The following is a 9831-nucleotide window of genomic DNA, read 5'->3' as shown; positions in this document are numbered from 1 at the left end:
ATGTCCTCCCTTTGGACAAAGGTCAGAGACTAAAGCTGACTTCTTAATTTGACTTTCCTAAATTTCTTTGCCGTTTAAATGCAGCCTTAGGTGGTATGTTTTCTTGGCTAAAATCTGTGTAGGTGGAGATTCTATAATAAGCTATGCATGAAAAGGGTCAAGAGAAAACAAAGGAAGTACAAAACAAATAATTTCAGCTTAAGATTTTTACATAAAACAATTTGTTTGCAGATCCTTGAGTGGTGCAATGGATTTTCATGTTGCATACAGAGCACAATGTCCATTAGCCGATGGCAGTGGGAAGGTGGAACTGTGTCCTTCTGTTTGGGTAAGATAACTCTGCCAGCTAATACGGAGGCAAAAAGCTACTTTTACTTTTGGGGAGATGTCAGTTCATCTGGAGCGGGGCCAAAGACGATCCACAGAAGACTGCATGCGCTGAATGTGACCGAGAACATAGTTGTGATAAAGTAGGAAAACAAAAGTCTGACGCTTAGCTAAACTCAGCCAAAATAAGTATTTGTAATTGACAAAACACAAGCACAAGTAGGGGGCACCACTGGGGACACTGTGGGCTTGCTTCAGCCGGACGGACTGTACAGGTTCATGATAAACACATGCAGACAGAATTAATCTGAGAGCCAACTTTACGTGGGGATGAAAAGTAATTAAGTACATTTACTCAGCTGCTGTATTCGAGTACAAGTTTGAGCCCTATGTGCTTTGTTTAGGTGATTCCATTTCACCTTCCTTCTTCTCTACTCCATTTGAGAAGGAAATATTGCACTTTTTACTTATGTTTTTCTCAAACATGCAAGAAGCCTATAAAGTATCACGCACTGCTACCAATTTAACTACCCAGCCCTAGATTGAATTAAAACCAAGACAATTAGCTCTTTAATTAATGATTAGTGATTCATCTTTAAAGCCATTTTTTCATACAATCACATTTCATACTTCCAGCTCCTTAAATGTCAGACAGTGTGTTGCATAATTTGTGCGTTCAAACCATTGGATGGGTCATTTTGAGCTATTTTATAATGATTACCATATAAATAAGGGTTGGTTAAGAGCCCCAACTCAAGACAACCAACCATCATAACCAACCAGAACACTGATGTTGCTTTCTTAATCTTTTGGTTTTGATTCTTGAAGAACATTTTATGAATAACACATACATGTCATATTTTCGAGATAATGTGATATGTATGCGCAAGAATCTGGAGTCAGCTGCATGAACATTGAGAACAAACACGTGTTAGACAAATGGAAAGGAAAGGAAAGCAAGATAGAAATACAGCAGGACTGAGAGTGATTCCCTGATATCTTGGAAACTAATGGGTTGTGAAAACTTTTTAAAAAGCGTACAGCTGTGTGACTCAGTGGTGCCAGCCGGATTTTATTGAGGGCAACAGTGAGAGGAGAGTGGATACATGCAGACGTGTTGATTGGTGGTGCAGGAGACTACAGATCTGTTCATTGCTGGGAGCTGAGTGCTGTTCTCAGGTCGTCGCCATTTAGAAATCCAACTATGGACCATTCCAGCTGCAATCCCTGTTGTGTCATGTTTTCAATCTCAGTTCTCTTGTTACCTGTTTTCTCCTGCTTGCCTTTAGCACATTCTGCATTGACATTTCACTGAAGGTTATAGAGTTGATGTTTCACTATATTTTTCTTCATAGTTTTTATCAATAAACTAACAATGTGGTGGTTTGTCTCTCGATATTTTTCAACCTCCATCGGTGACCCTCCGCTGCAGTTCCATTTGTTCCAGCAGGAGAAGTAAATCTTTGAAATGGCTTACAAATACTTTTTTTTTTTAAAGAACTGTTTTGTGCTGCAGATGGTGGTGGTCTGGACCGTACATATGGGATGGAATCAAAACAGCTCAAAAACAGTCATCTGGTGCAAAAATGAGCTTTAACAATTTTTGGAAATTACTTTTTTTTCATCACCAGATTTAGCAATTAAATGGGAACATTTACCTTAAAAGGTCTGCACTCAACACTGCCTGACCTCCCACTTAGAAACACATCCCTCTGCTAAATATCACCGTAGGAATCTAGATCCACTGCTCGGTTTCCAAAGCTTCCATGTGGAAAATCAAAAAGGTGAATCTCCAGATTGCGGTGTGATAGTACTCTATAAGACAGTGCACTGAATCCTCAAGTTTGGCTGGGGTTCACAGCCACAAAGACTTGGTGAACTTCCTTTCTAAACTTTAGCTCAAACCTGTCACAGGCAGGCGACGGCGTGTCAGCGCAGGTGGATTTGAACGATGATGTGAATACTGAAGAAAAGGCTCATTTTATCTGATGTGACTTTCCCCCCCCCCCTTCTGGTTCACGGGAGAACTGAGGTGTGCACTCTTGCAGAAAGATATAAGATCTAATTATTATAATTACGCTGTTCCAGGCAATTCAGCCACTTTCACCTTATAATCTTGAGCCATGTATAGAAAGCAGACTCATAATCCTGTATGGAATTGGATAAAGAAGATGCTCCCTTGAAAGTATGATGTGTCCTACAGGTTGTTGTTGCAGTTTGCTGTAGGAATATTAAAGATTGTTGGTATAAGGAGCAGACAGTGTGTGTTTGCATGTGTAGAATTGCAGGGCTGGGTGATGGGGAGTGGGTGGGTGCTTGGGTGGATGGATGGGTGGGTGGGGGGGCAGCATCAGCACCCATGACGTCAGCAGAGTTTAAAGTGGGCCGCGCTTCACCGGGTGGAGAGGAGAGAGGAGAGGGAGGAAGCGGCTTCGTCTCCTCTCACCTGCACAGTGTCAACCTCAACTCCACCAAAACTACCTGCTCTGCGTTTTGTTTCCCCCCCTCTCTTTTTATTTTTTGAGTTTCCCCTCTAACTCAAGACGGGAGATGCACTCTGGACCAGCTGAATTCTCTTCTCTCGAGGGCGATAACTTCCAGGTTTCCCCGGAGGGTGAGTTCAGATGCAATATTTTTGCTTCTTCCCACATAATCGGGCTTGATTTAATCATCAGAGGAGGTTTGTGATGATGCTGCAGCGACCGTATCAGCACCGGAGACGGCATCTGTGGCGATAAACAGCCCTGCAGATGTTTGTTTAAAAGAGATAAATTGGCTTTTTTTGTTGTTGTTGCATTTATTTCTCTGTTAGTTTTGTGTCGTGGAAGCGGGGCCCCGCAGTAAGTTGCGCGGTTTGGAGAGCGCTGCTGCTGCCGGTTGATGTGACAAATAGTGCTTTCTATTTAATTAGGCTATTGGCGAGTCTATCCCGTGGAAATGTGCGCGCTGTGCCAAAGAAAAGGGCTGTATCATCCCGGAGAGTTTTTCTTCCATCCGCTGCAGCCGTGTAGCCTGTTGTTTTTCAAGCCTCTCAGCCCTGCCGTTAAAAACTATTAGTTTGAGGATGGGGCGCTTTTTAAAAACCTTGCTGTTATGCGCTGGATGCTGAGGATTTCCATACATTTAAACTGCTTTACTTTCCATCTTGGCTTTATGTGCTGCTGGTTTTCCTGTTTCTGATAAGTTTAAAGGCTGATTCATGAACTGATTTAAGTGAGGCCATCTGAACTCCAGTCTCACAGCATCTGCCTCATTGTCAGATTAATTCCCCCAATGAGCATTTGAGATAATGTTTTGCCCTGCAAAGTCAAATGTTGGGAGGGATTCTGGCAGCTGTGATGAACATTATAACTGTGCAGAATGGAGGGGGACAAAAAAAAAAATCACATGCAGAATGTTATGTCATTTTTGAGCCACTAGATGACAACGGAGTGCAGGATAAAGCAGCTGATTAAACTTGCATTAGTCTATTAGTCAATGAGCAGATCTGCACCATGGTTTAATAATGAAATCATTACTGCTGCTGATTTCCTTTGTGGAGGGATAAACAGACCAAGAAGTCCTTTTATAAAATCAATAGTTTTTTATCACATCAGTGGCAGATCCATACCACACACACACACACACACACACACACACACACACACACACACACACACACACACACACACACACACACACACACACACACATACTCACATAAGCGGTATATGTGTAACAGCTCTTGAAACAGCTGGATCCCTGTGTAGCTGCTGTTGTTTTGCCCCGTTGGAGCTGCATACGTTGTCGGAGACACTCCGCATGGGTTCCCTGCATTATAGCAATTTGTCATAAAGTCATTTATCATAAATGCACCTTGGCACTACAGCAATGCAGGTTTTTGTTTGTGACCCTGAGACTGACACCTGGAGTGTACAGAGACATCATGTCCTCAGAAAGTAAGATCTGCTTCGGCTTTGTTGCCTTTTTCTGCTTTGTTGTCTCTTAAGTCTTGATTTTTGTGCCTTTGTCTGATACACATTTACAGTCGTGAACCACTTCATGGTTTCAATATTCTTCATTCTTTGCCCCCCCCCCCCCCCCCCCCCCCCCCCGAGATAACTACACAAACACAACACATCCGCATCAGCAAATGAATAATTCGCATCACCCAAACTCATGTTTAACTTACAAATACTCTTTGCTTTTGTATTAAGAAGGGAGACCATCAGTTTCATCATCAAAGCTATTTTTAATCCATTCAAGCGACACATTTGGGAAACAGAAAGAGTAGACTGCTATCCCTCTTGTATTTCTTTGTGTATTATTTCCATGTAGCTGTAATTTAGACTGTCAAACAAGTTGACAAAAAGCCCATATTCTTGTTTTATAATTGTGCTGTGAAAATTGAGTATCCAAAATGCAATGCTCACCCCGAGTGCAGAGAAATTACCTTGTTTTTCACCTTTTGTGACAATAAATCCTTGAAAAACTCAATGGATTTCTAAGTGATTGTTTTTAGTTGAAGAAGCAGGAGAATTTTCTTAATCCTTCAGATCGTTTGACAAATGGCCACCAAATTTAGAGATTAGAGAGGTTTTCTCTGAGGGCTTTTCCTGGACAGTGAGACGAGAGAGTGGAGATGGTCTCATAGCATTAATACGCACATTTTACGTGTGGAGAACGGTCTGAACAAAAATAACTAAGATCTGTTATGCAGGCAGATCATCTTTTTTGGACCCACATACAGTGTTTCATTTAGTTTGTCAGGGTGTAGCATGCACTTGATTATTTAGATTATTTTCCCCATCAAATGAAGCTGAGGGCTTTTCATTAAAGCACGTCATCTGCAGGTTGTGTACCATCTGCTGGTCCTCCAGGGTTAGAAGGCCGCTGTGATTTCAAGCAACTTTTTTTCCACCGCTGAGAGGTCACGCCGCCTGAAAACAAATTGATACTCTGTTCGGCTTCAGTGGCTCCAGCTCTCGGCAGAACCAAGGACGACATTTGCCACAGAGACGCCGTGAATTCTGACGTTATTTAATGAGAAATGAGCAGGCACTTCTTTGTCTTGTTTTCTGAGCTCCTCCAAAGCAACGGATCCTTCGAGGGTTCATAAGTGGCTTGTGCATTTGGTGGAGTTTTTTGTTGTGTGTGCTTTACAGTCTACTAAACCTTTTCAACTGGAAATCCTGATGTTTGGCTCAATCGATATGTTTAATTAGTGCTGATTAATGAAAGAGTGTGGCTGTGGAGGGCTGACAGCTTTCTCACTTTGCAAGGACACATTCTATTGGCAAACAGGGAAAAAAAATCGCTTTCCATGCTAGGAGTTTTATATTGCATAGCCATTCAACTTCTAAATTAGAAAGAATGTATAAGTGTGTGCATACAATTTGCATTTCTGTTTGATTTAGGGAGCACAATTCATTCTTTATTTTTTTCAACAAATGCAATTAACACTTGCTCAGCTGCTGTTCAGGACCCACGCAGGCTCAATAATCTCTTAATCACACATGAATTAAAGGCTCTGGGAACACTTATCAGCACATATGTTTAGACATAGTTTCCCCCTCAGGCCAGATGTGCTGTAGGCAGTGTGAAATGTCTCCAGCAGCGCATCAGGCTTTGCAGAACTCTGCTGTGTACTGTGGGATAATGAGTGGGTTGGGTCCGGTTCACAAGGGCAAATCAGAAAAGTCAGCTCAGCGCTACAGACTTGACACTGATTTTTAAAACTGCTCGTGTACCCTGTAATATTTCTGGTCAGAGTTTCTGTTCGAGTTTGTTGTTGTTGAACACTGTTCTCTGCCAGAGTCCCTCAAAAGTAGCAGCTAGAATGACCTTTATTCTGCAAATTAAGCTGTTTTTGCTTTGCGGTGACTGATAGATCTTATTATTTCAGCAAAAGTGCATTGAGCATTGAGCAAATACCCTGGAGCCATAGCAACTACATTAACAAAAGTTAATGAAATATATGGAGCCAGGACCTGGACTTTGCTTTACTTTTGAAAGCTCTGGCATTTACATTTTGCACTGTGGATAGGGAATGAAAGCAATATATACTACTGCATACACCCACTTCTTATCTGGCTTGTTTGTGTGAACACATTTCTGCTGCAGCATATACTCCAGTGTTAAACTGTTTGTTACGGTAAATATTTTTTAATGATCATGTGTCTTTTCTTGTGGGTGTGCATCATAAGGAAAAGTCATCGTCGTGCATGTCTTGCATCACAACAAAGTTTAATAAGTGCAAATTGATGCTAAATTTTAAAGGCCGCGAGATTTTCCTCCCAAAAACAGCAGAGCTGGCTGACATTGAAAAATAAGAAGACATCTGCAAGTTAGATTAATCTTCAATTCTATGTTAGCCGTCCCAAAGGTCTGACTATGTCTGCATCTGATTATGCTTGCATACATTTAATTAATAATTCGACAATGTGCTTCATTGATGCCGGTCAGCCAACGCTCTGCAGGGGAATAGATTGCCTGAGCTTGATATCCAGTCACAGCCTGGAAGCAAGGAGCAGAAACGATGAGCTCAGGCAGATTTCCGACAGGAGCTCCAGCGTGGAGCCGTGTTAATCCCCCCTCCCTCAGGTGCAGTCCTGGGGAGGAACGCCATGGACTACAGCTCTGCGCCGATGCTTGGCCGGGCTCTGATTAATGCACTCATCAGTTCTTTTCTTGTTTGTTTTAATGACAAGCATGTCCCTTATGGGGATTTGGTGACTTTTTGCAAATACTGCTGATGCATCTGCTTACATCTGCCACTTTTTCCCTTCTTGTCTTGTGAAAAGACCCCTTCCAGAAAGCCCCAGTATTCAGACATGACTAGGCTGTCAGTTACAGTGCGATGGGACCACACGACACATTTTCCACCAGAGATACAGGATACATAAGCTGAGGAAATGAGCAGTGATAACATCTCAGCATGTTGGGATGCGTTGTGCTTTGTTGATAAGGCTATTATTCATCATTATGCCTGAGACAGCAAAACTCTACTCTCCATCTCAGGCATAGGATTTTTACTCAGTTTACTCACTGCTTTACATTCGCAGATGAGTTGTACTGCCTTTTATTACTAATTACGATGGAATTTAAAAGTGATTTAATCACTTATTTGGGCTATAAAAAACACAGCTATTCAGTGAGCGACTGTGGCTCATCTTTTCTTCAGACAGCTGAGGATGTTGAACAGAAGGAGAGAATTGAAATATGGCCCTGTCAGAAACATGCACGAATTTAATATTTAATGCTAATTTGACGGCATCAAAAAGGTACTGAGAGGCGCTAAGAGTGTTTTAAACTGTTGAGAAAATGAGTTAAAATGGACGTGATTCATTTTCTAAAAGTCCCAAGAAATATTATGTAGAAGATGATTCATCAGTCTGATCAAAGAACGAGGCAATTTTTAATACTTGCCAAATAGAAAATCCCAGCAATACCCAGTCGTGTTAAACAGAGGTTAAACATTCCCCAGCATCTTGTGTCGTGAACGTTTCAGACTGTTTCCTCAGTCAAACAGATAAGATTTTAGTCAGAAATCTGAGGTGATAACATGAGAAAGATGTAGTGTGTGAGGTTTGACAGGTCAAATTCATTTTGAGAAGACTGATCCTGAGAAACGCGACCTGAACATGAACTCTTTAGACCATAAATTGTTACGTAGGCTCCACTGTTTTAGTACTGTATGTCTCAGCAGGCTAACTGATATGGTAATGATTATTTCTTATTATGCAGCAATTCTGCAGGATGATCAATGATGGATGATCATCCTGACAAATGCAGACAGGAGAGAGTTGTGGTCGTGCCACATTTGGCTGCCCATATGTGATTGATGATTAAAGTAGACAAATGATTCACTGTGCTCAACTGTCCATTAATAGTATGATGCCTATTAGAGTGTGATACCTTGCTTCTGGCACCTTTCACAGAGGGACCTCATCATAGTATTTTCTCTCTGCCTGTTGCTGGGGATGCATGTGCTGAGTGTGTATTTCTGGGTTGACTCGAAAACAGATAACGCTCTGCTCCGTTTCTACACTTCATCAATACCTCGCGTATAACACATTGCTGTCACACCCCAGCCACATGCTGCGCTATGTCTGTTTAACAAATGTTGTAGATGCGTCTCCTCTCAAGTTGTCTGATCAGTTCCTGCGAGAAAACTCTGGACCGTTTCCAATGTGTGGTGATGGATCTTTGTGCTATCAGTGAGGCGCTTTGAGCCCTATAACATAAAGCCCCTGCGCTTATTCAGCACCCGGGTACCTTGCTTGTGATCAATGGCCAGCAGTCAGGACACTGAATGGAGCACAGATTGAACCACATCTGGGATTTGGATGCTGAATAACAGCCCACTCAACAGGGGTGACTCATGAATAACACAGCAGCCAGCCAAGTGTCCCATCTCCTTTGCACTCAGACCTGTCCAGAGAGCCGAGGGCCAGGGCACAAACACTCGCCACCTCCGGCACCAGCGTCCGGCTGTCCTGCTGGCCGCAGCCGCATGATAGCAGGAAGAACAAAAGAGATGCAGCAAAATTTACAGCAAGGAGCATTTTTGTATACAGCACAAAGCGGTGCACATTGAGATGACAGAAAGCTGCATTTAAACAGCCTTGTGTTGTTTTTGTATTTTTTCCTGGCTGCGGAGAGAAAACAGGGCAGAACTATTTCACAGATATCATTAATTTGAAAGTACATCTAACAGGATGTATACATTGTTATTATAGTGTTTGAGTGCATGACATTTTTATTTGTACTGCACTGTGATATGCATAAAATTGTGATATATGACACAATTATATTGTTGTATTTTACACTGCAGGGTTAGTTTTAACAATGTGACCCTCTAATGAAGCCGATGATTTATACAGAAAACATTACAGCACATTGTTTGTAGTTGTTATTACTGCATAAGCAAATTAATGACGACTTCCGCTGGCTCCATGTATGGATGGATCTATGTTTGGATTTTCATTTTCAATTACGTTATGGTTTAATTGAAGTCTGTCATGTCAGGGATGAAAGCAGGCATCTTCTTTGTGTATTCATAAGGCGGGCTGAACACAGCCACATGCGCTCCTATCTTTTGTTCATTTTTTTTAATGCATTCAGTCTAAGTAAGCGTATTTTGCTCAATTGGATTCAAGGGCATTTAAAAGGTCATGGTGGTAAAAATTGGGCATACATCTTTAATGCAAATCCAGCTGATGGAACTCTCATTTCACCAAATTGAGATCACCTGGTTGCATCGTACAGGCTGCAGGAGCATATTTTCAGATTTAATAACCATGATGGTAAGTCATCCCTCTTTTTAGTGACTAGTGATCTGGAAGGTTAATGTGCTTCACTAGCAGAGGGAGTGCACTGCTGATCCGGAGAGCGATGTAGGAGGTGCAGCTTTTAGTCGAACATAAAGACTTGATGTTTTATTCTAATAGGTTTATTTTTAGAAAAGAAATTCCCCCTACATGTACACAGATTCTCCTTGAGAGAAATCCCACAGTCTCCTTA

The 9831-nt window shown here is 41.8% G+C and overlaps 1 protein-coding gene across 1 annotated transcript in view; it reads left to right on the top strand.

The window, feature by feature from the left end:
• The first annotated feature begins 2712 nt into the window (after positions 1-2712).
• The window catches only part of megf11 (multiple EGF-like-domains 11), a 70083-nt gene continuing 62964 nt past the window's right edge, over positions 2713-9831 (top strand). The window contains 1 exon segment of the mRNA XM_022190163.2: positions 2713-2941. The gene's annotated coding sequence lies outside the window, so the exon portion shown is untranslated.

This window comes from Acanthochromis polyacanthus, chromosome 8 (genome assembly GCF_021347895.1).
Source record: "Acanthochromis polyacanthus isolate Apoly-LR-REF ecotype Palm Island chromosome 8, KAUST_Apoly_ChrSc, whole genome shotgun sequence".
NCBI lineage: Eukaryota > Metazoa > Chordata > Actinopteri > Pomacentridae > Acanthochromis > Acanthochromis polyacanthus.
The sequence above is the reverse complement of the archived record's forward strand: the minus strand, read 5'-3'. Positions and strand labels throughout refer to the sequence as shown.